The sequence below is a fragment of the Mesocricetus auratus genome, unplaced genomic scaffold, assembly GCF_017639785.1.
Source record: "Mesocricetus auratus isolate SY011 unplaced genomic scaffold, BCM_Maur_2.0 Super-Scaffold_100021, whole genome shotgun sequence".
Lineage (NCBI taxonomy): Eukaryota > Metazoa > Chordata > Mammalia > Rodentia > Cricetidae > Mesocricetus > Mesocricetus auratus.
The window spans coordinates 4,880,799-4,889,610 of NW_024429202.1; the positions used below are offsets into that span (position 1 = coordinate 4,880,799).

General features: G+C 51.2%; 1 pseudogene; it reads left to right on the top strand.

The window, feature by feature from the left end:
• Window positions 1-1,468: 1,468 nt before the first annotated feature.
• Window positions 1,469-6,323, top strand: LOC101832540 (annotated as a pseudogene).
• Window positions 6,324-8,812: the final 2,489 nt, after the last annotated feature.

Sequence of the window (8,812 nt, forward strand, 5' to 3'; positions counted from 1 at the left end):
TTCTCTGTTCATGGGCCACTTTCTAGTTTCCTGTTGACAAATGGGATTGTGTAAGACTCCAGCCCCAGGACCAGACATCCCTTTCCCTTCTGAGGTCCAGAAGTCCTAGTGCCCTGTGGCTTAGAGCCTGGCCTGCTAGAGACATACTAGGTGACCCAGGTGTGTATTTCCAGAAGCCTTGGATAGCAGTAGCAAAGGAGGCTGAGTAAGCTTCAGCTACATCCCCAGAGCTATTAAAGTTAAATAGAGCTCTGGTATAAAGCCAGCCAGTGTATACTGTAAGGAAGATAGATGTACCCAAATCGTCTGTTCCCTCACGGCTGTGTGAACAAGATCCCAGGATTGACGTGAGCAGTGAGACCCCACCCCAGAGCACACTCACACACCACCCCCAGAAAGCCCTAGGGTCAAGGCTGTCTTTCAGAAGTCTCTGAGCACAGCCATGAGGTAGGACAATGGTGGGCGGGGATGCCCGTGATAAGGGTGGTGGGGATGTCGGTGTTGCAGAGCAGTCAGAGCAGGTGTAGGGTGGAGATGGGGGAACCTGGGAGGCAGAATTTTCTAACAGCATTACACGCTGCACATGGTCTTTCCTCAATAGATGTCAGTGGGCTCTGCTAACAGAGTGAGGCTCTGCAAACAGGGGTGCCTTGGGAAACAGAAAGGGGCTCTCCAAACAGCATCAGCGTGCCAAAGCATTTTCTGGTTCTCTCAACAGCAGCTTCTTCTATGCACGGGAAAACGGCGAAGACATCAGGGGCCTGAGGAACAGGTGGCCGCATGATTACCGCCTAGGATTAAAGCCACAAACCAAAGGGCAGCGGCTGGTGTGTAGAGAAGGGGGTGTGGTCTGTTGTGTGCTCAGATGATAGTCTGCTGGCAGCCTGGCCTTGACCCTTTTGTGTGGCTCCCCTACCCTGTCCCAGAAGGCTCGAAGGGTGGCTGGTTCCCCCATCCTTCCCTTCGCACGTAGCAGGTTTCTGACTGAGATGCCAAGTTGTGGGCCAGGGTGGGCTGAACCTCACGTTAAGAAGGAAGTGGAGCTGCCCCAGAGTCTGTGGGCACCAGGTACCTCATGGCATCTTTCGGCTCTTCTGGCTTACAGTCCCATTGAACATCTATTATTTATGCCAGCCAAGTGGCTTGGAACAAGCCGAGACTCAATTAAGATAATGCTCCCCGCACAGAAGCTGCTGTTAACGCTGGGAGGTTGCTCCCACCCCAACTCTTCCCCACCCCCCGCCCTCTCTCACCACAGGGCTGGAGGGGCAGAGAGAGGGTGGCGAGGAAGCCCAGAGACAGAGTTCGGTGCGGGAGTAGAGAGGGCCGTGGGCACACCCTGACATACGCGGACCTGTCAGGCTTTGCTCCTGGGCTGTGACTATGGGGTCCTCTCCCCTCCCTGCTGGCACGCATCCTTCCTGGTTTCTCAGCACAAGGGAGAGGCTGACTTCTCTGAGGGATGAGCATGGTGCTGACGAGGGGCAGTGGTGGCCAGAAGCAGCCTGAGGCGGGGTTGCTGGGCAGGGACCCCTGGCCAGAGGAAGGCAGAGGTGAGTGAGACGCAGGAAGGAGAAGAAAGGAGGCAGAGTTCAGGATGGTGACTTGGGACAAATGTGGAGGAGGTGAGAGAGAGAGAAGAGAAGAGAATGAGAGAGAGAAGAGAAAGAAGAGAACGAGATAGAAAGGAGACGCCTGGGGTGGGCAGAGCAGAGGCTTCTGAGCTAGGACAGCCAGCGTCAGCATCGGGTAACTACAGCTCTGCAGAGGGGACGGGCCAGCAGCAGCCACCGCAGTCCCCCCTGGGCTGATCTTACCCACTGCCTGGCCCCCATGTCCCAGATCCCTAGCCTTGGCCTCTCTGCCATGGTCCCCACACGGAAGGCCACTAGCTGGAGGGTCAGCCTGGAGAGAGAGGTCTGGGGGCCTCCGAAGGATAAGGCGGTGGCCAGCAGGCCTCATCCCTGTCTTCCACACCACGGCCAGCACTGCGGCTGCCCCGGCTTCCCCTCCAGCAGGTCCCAGGCTGTGGACCACAGTGAGGCGGGGAGTGGGGCCCACTGAAGCCGCTGAGCCTCCTGCCCCGCTGGCTGGCAAGGCTCCACCACTGTCGCTGTCCATAGTTCCTCCATCCTCTGCAATGATTGCTAAGGAGTTGTGCTTCCTCCCACTTCAGGTGGAGTGTGGTACCTCACGGTGCTTTCAAACTCTCTGTGGTAGGTTGGTATGATTTCACCTTTATTTAATTTTGTGGTACTGGGGAGGTGGTGAACCTGGGCTCTTGTACATGCCAGGAAATGCCCTACCGGTGAGCTACACCCACAGCCCTTCTCCCTGTAAACTTTCTATTTTGAGACAGGTCTCAGCTAAGGTGTCGGGTGAGCCTGGAATTCACTCTGAGCAGGCGTTCTAACGCTCCTGCTTCTGCATCTCAGGCCCCTGGGATTCCAGGCCTGGTTCACTCTGGATAGTTTAAACAGAAACTAAAGATCTGAAGTGGCTGGAGAAGCCAGATTTTTGGAAGTAGCTACACAGCTAAGAGCAAGGCCAGGACCAGACTCCCACAGAAGGGACCTCGCTGCTAGGGCTCTGTAGCAGCGTCTTAGCCCTGGCTGCTAAGGACCCTGGGACCCTCTGCGGCCTCTGAAGCCAGACGCAGATGCGTCTGTCCTTACTGTTACCAGCAAGTAGACACAAATATCACCTGCTCCCGTACTTTTAATTCAAGCTCATCGGTGCCTGTGTCCTGGGACAAAACCTCTGTCAATTATTCCAAGAGGTAGGACTTAGAGCCGCTGTCCTGACAGGATAAAGTATTCAGAGTCTTGAATGTCCAGAGGAATGCTGGGTATTCCCTAGGGAGGGGAGGTGCCCTAAAATGCTTTCTGTTGCTACGATAAGCACCGTGACTAAAAACAACCACAGGGAGGAATGCATTCATTCCATCTCATGGGCTACCATGCCACCGAGGGGGGTCCGGGCAGGGATGAAAGGCAGGAACCATGGAAGAATACTGAACACTAGCTTGCTACATCTGGACCATATAACCCTGGACCACCTACACACACAGCAAGCTGGGCCCTTTTACATCAACTAGCAATCAGGAAAATGTCCCACAGGCAAGCTACAGGCCAATCTGATGGAGGTGATTTCCTGCTCCTTCGGCTGTCTGTCTGTGCCCTCTCCTCTCAAAGCCTGGAGCCAGGACATCAAGACCAGAGCTCTCACTGGAGAGTTCTCTCTCTGTCTCTCTGTCTCTCTGTCTCTCTCTGAGTGTGTGTGTGTGTCTGTCTCTCTCTCTCTCTCTCTCTCTCTCTCTCTCTCTCTCTCTCTCTGAGTGTGTGCGTGTGTGCGTGAGGTGGGGTAGCCCTAGGTGTCAGTTCTCAAGGTCATCTGTGTAAATCAGGCTAGCTGGCCCACGAGCTTCATGGAATTCTCCTGTCTCTGTCTGCTGCCTTAGCGTGGAGCACTGGGCTGGCAGGCTTATGCTTCTGCGTCAGCTTTCCATGGATCCTGGGCAGGGGGCCGTCCAAACTCGGGTCTCTATGCTTGTGGGACAGTCTCTTTACTAATGAGCCATCTCCTAACCCTGTCTGTGAGGATCTTCAGAGCTATGGCACAGTAGTGCTAAGAGACCAAGTCCTGGTGAGCCTGGAGGGTGGGGTGATGGTGTTCTCACCATTCATTTTACCCCGTGTCTCATGGGAGGTGTCCAGCCCCTTACTGCAGTCCACAGCCTCCCACCCAAGGTCTTCCTGCTCTCATCCCTCCTAGCATGGATGACTCTGGTTTTTGTTTTCTGTTTGTTTTGGTTCGGGTTTTGCTGAAGGCACCCACGGGCAGCAGGCAGGTTCTCAGGCCTAATTGGAGCGGATGCGTCTCTAACCAGACAGGGAATGTGTCTGGATTTGTCACCCGACAGGTACAGATGTTGCAGGCTCTCATCCATAAGACAGAATCACTCCTGGGACTGAGAGGCTCAGGCGCATCTGTCAGAGGCAGGCTCACGCTGCCCCAGACACTGACAGCAAAGCTCCTGCAGCAGACTGGGGTCACTGGGTCCAGCAGTCTCTCAGCAGAGTAATGAGAGTGGAGCTGAGGATAGCCAAGCCCTCTTCTGTGAGAAGCATCCCATAACTCCTTCCCATCACGCTCCAGGCAGGCCCAGGTACAGAGAAGGACACCAACTCACAAATGGAGCAAGCTCGCCTCCACTGCTTTCTAGGTGTTCAGCTCTCGTGGTCAGATGACTCACTCTTTACTCTGGGATCTCCCCTCCTTCCTGGACTACAGCAAGCAGAGGGCAGGGTTCACTGCATGGTCGCTGCAGCTCCTGTACTTCTGTAGGCTTCGGATCCTATCTGCCAGGTGATATGTGGCTCAGGGCCCCTGGTCCCGGGCTGTGTGTAAAGTGCAAGCCAGTGTGCAAGCATGAAAATCTGAATCGAGATTCCCACATAAAAACCATGGATTGACCGTGCACACACCTATAACCCCAGCACTGGAGGGTCTCAGAGACTCGATGAGTAGCCAGCTTATCAAGTTCTTTGGAGGAAACAGTGTGTAGATCCTGCACTCTGACTCTCCCCAGCCTGTAAACCATGTACTCTGGCCCTCCTCAGCCTGTAGACTGTGTATTCTGACCCTCCCCTGGGAAAAAAAAAACCTGTAGACCCTATACTCTGAACCTCCTCTGGGAAGCAATAGCCTGTAGACCCTATACTCTGAACCTCTCCTGGAAAGCAATAGCCTGTAGACCCTATACTCTGATGTTCCCCAAGACCCAAGTCAAATTTGCATTTTGATGATGAGCTGGACTTACAGGCACAGAGGTGACATTTAGCAGGGACAGTGAAGGGTCACAGCCAAAGTGTGGACACTTATTTATTTAACTGATTCTGTCCTCATATATCACCTGTGTTTATTTATTTACTTATTTATTCCTCTCTCAATATTACATCCTGGCCAGTTTCCCCTCCCTCCAGTGCTCCAAGCCCTTCCCCTCCCCTCCCCTCTCCCCCAGATCCACCCCTCCTGCATTTCCCTTCAGAAAAGAGCAGGCGTCCAAGAATATCAGCAAAACATGGCATAACAAGTTACAGTAAGACTAGTCACAAACTCTCGCATCAAGGCTGGGCCAAGCAACGCAAGAGGAGGAAAATGGCCCTAAAGGGAGGCAAAAGAGTCAGAGACTGCACGGCTTCCAGTCATGCAACTGGTTAGCTTCAGGAAGCACTGTGGGACTGATCTGATTAACTACAGGATTAAGTTCAGCCTGATAAGATTTTTGAGACAGCCTCTCTAGTAGCTCAGGATGTCTTGGAACTTGCTATGAAGACCGGGCAGGTCTCCAGCTCAGGCTCCTGCCTCTACCTCTAGATTAAAGGGGGGGTTCCACCTCAGATTACTGTGGAGATAAAATTCTTAGCTTCCTTTGCTGCTGTTTGTGGTTTACATGAAGTGTTTTCCAGGGGATGGGATGAGGAGAGGAGAGTCAATGAGAACCCAAGGCCATCTCCACATTCTATAAAGTCCTCCGCTAGAGTCTATTTCAAATCCAGCTGCCTTCTGTGTCACCATGGACAGGACGGATTTTCTGAGCCAAAGGCCAACAGGATCAAGGCCAAAGGACTCCAGAAACTTAGCAGGTACTGCCAGATGAGCCAGAAGCAATGACGTGACAAGAACAGTTTTAAGTGCCTCTGGATGTCTAAATCTCAGATAACTCTTGCTGGCTTTGGAAACACCACAGTAGTTTATGGATTATTTTTCAGAGGAATCCCAAAAGGACTTTCTTGAAGTTCTCAGGAGACACTTCACGAAGTCCACAACAACACTGTGTACAATGAGTACATCAGCCACCCAGAGCACGACCGCGTGGAGGCCACTGGGTGGGAGGTGATGACAGACCAAGTGTCCCGGAAGAAAGGGCTGTGTCAAGTGAACAGGACACCAAAAGGCTGGTCCGTCCAGTACATAGAGATCCACAAACATCTCACCCACAACTGGAAGTGGAAAAATAGAAGCAAGACCCCGGTGAAGAGAAAACTGTCCAACTCACTAAGGAACCATCGAGAAGAGGTCGGGAGGGGCAAGGGCAGAAGGTGCCTGCATCGTGGAATTAGACGGATGAAGAGAAAGTGACATTCAGTGTGGATAGAGGGCAGGGAGCTCTGCCGGTGCAACACCGCCCGGGTCAGGCGCTTGGGGATTCAGTGTGATGGGAGCTCTGCCGGAGCAACACCACCCCGGTCAGGCGCTCTGGGACGAGTGTCCTGAGGACACAGGGGAGCACAGCGTCTGTGACAAAAGAGTCTTCATAGAGCTTGGCTGTTAAGGAGAAGCTTTTTCCTTTAGAAGGAGCCGTTCTGCCAGCCTGGTTCCAGAGCCGCTTTCCCGCCAGCCTGGTTCTAGAGCCGTATCAGTCCCAAATAAACACACAGGAGGCTATATTAATTATGAAGCTGTTGGCCTTGCTTGTCTCTTACTGGCTAGCTCTGCTTAAGTAATTACCCCATAATTGTTAATCTAAGTATGTCTCTTACCAGAGAGGTTTCCGGGCTTCCTACCCCAATGGCGTTACATCTCCACTCTCTTGTGCTTCTCCTTCCCAGAATCCTCCTGGACTCCTAGCCCCACCTATCTAGATTCCTATTGGCCAGCAGTAATTTATTAACATATACACAGGACTTCCCCAACACTCGGCTCTGCCCACGAAGACGTCATACACACTGGACGGGAGGAAAAGAAAGGAACTTCCTGAGCAGACTTCTGGCTACAGCCCAGAATCATTGTGAAAATTACAACCAAAACTCTTGGAGAGAAACGCCGCAAGAAAAGGGGTGTGGTTGAGGGAGTGATTGACAGATCCGCAGCTGTGGTGAAGATGATCGAATCTGGAGACATTTAAAGAGGCGTTCCAGCACCAGGCAAGAGGATGCTAATTTTAAACGGCAGCTACAGAGGACATACGGGCGGCCTCAAATCCATCGAGGAGCTTTTTCAGCCACCGTGGTCATTAGACCTGGGCCTATGGAAGGGCAGAGTGAAAGGAGTTCCTATGAGGACCTCTCTGAGCTTGCTTGGGTTGAGAATTTGTTTTCAGCACTTTGAAAGCCCAATGTATCAGAGCGATGCTTGCTAAGACACTATGAGACTGAACTGTGTTAGGAGTTTGTTTTGTATAAAAATGGATTTACATATTGCTGGATAGTTGTTTGGGTGGACTAAATAAAATCTCATTATGTTTTTGCAAGCATCAAAAATAAACGAAACCCTTTGCTGCTGGATTGTCTAGTATTGGTGGGTCTTCAGGACCCTACCTGTTGGGGCTATCTTGTACGGGATGAAAAGGAAAAAGGCAGCGAGTGAGGTTGTAGGAAAATTTACAGCAAATACCCTGGACGAGAGTGGGGGAGGGAGGAGAGGGCGCTGAAAAATCAGTCTCAAGTGTCTTCCTGGGATACTCAGGGCAATGCTTCTCATCAGGCTTCTCATTGCTGCTTTACTCTATGATCTCTCAACCAGGGAAGAAATGTCTACAACTCTTCACATTGAAAGATATCTCTAGTTCTTCCTCGGTAATAACAATCCACTTTCCAGGAACAAGTTTTCTCTGCGTCTCCAGCAAGAAGGTTGTAAGTACATATAGTTGGTACGACAAACGTTTTATTTTATTACTCTGAGGGTCATCACACAGGGTTCACACTGTAGGTTCCTAACCACGGTCCTAAGCCTTTCTCCTTGGCTGCTCAGTTGTGTGAAGTTATCTTAGCTGAAGGTGGGGTCCAATCTCTCATGGTAGTCTCTGGTTCATGGGTGGGGATCCCTGGGAGACTCTCCAAGCTGCAGGGCAGGTCAAGGAGACATGCCGGCAGCAGTCCTGAAGATGTGACAGCAATGCTCTTGGTCTCTGCTCATACACTGTCCAGTGGGCATCCTGGAGTTCCAGTCCTGTGTCTGGTTACCTTGAGCAAGTGACACCACTGCGTTCTGTCTATCAGGTATAGCCTTGGGTGTGTATACTGGATATTTACATGTGTGATGTCTTTTCTTGGTTGTCAACTTGACTACATGTGGAATTAACTAAAGACCCAAAAATGGAGGGCACACCTGTGAGCTACATTTGCTTAATTTGAAGTGGGAAGATCCACTTCTAATCTGATCTTTGAAGGAGAAGACACACCTTTAATTCAGATCTTTTGAGCTAGGAAAAGGTACCCCTATAGTCTAGATCTTGAGCTGAGTATACACAACTTTAATCCAGGTCATTTGAGCAGGCTAGAAAACCGAACACTACTCTGGGCCACACCTTCTGATGGAGGCCTGTCTAAGGACATGGAAGAAGCTTTTGGTCTTTCCCTGCCTGCTGTCACCTTGCTAGCATGTCCATTTCTTTGCTGGCATTAGAGCCTACTTCTTCTGTGTTGCAACATCTACTGAAGACCAGCTGAGACATCCAGCCTCATGAAATGAGCAACTCCTGTATTCTTGGACTTCCTGTTCACAGTCAACCATTGTTGGATTAGCTGAACCACAGCCTGTAAGTCATTCTGAGAGAGAGAGAAAGAGACTGAGAGACAGACAGACAGACAGACAGACAGACAGACAGATGCAGAGAGACAGAGACAGAGAGAAGGATGGAGAGAGATTCATTCCATAAGTTTTGTTACTCCAGAGAACTTCGACTAATACAGATTTTGGTACCAGAAGTGATTCTACAGCAACAGAAGTATTTGGAATAGGCTTTCCAATTTGCCAACATCTACAGTTACCAAACCCTCTCCAGTTACTGAGCCTCTTGTGGGAACGT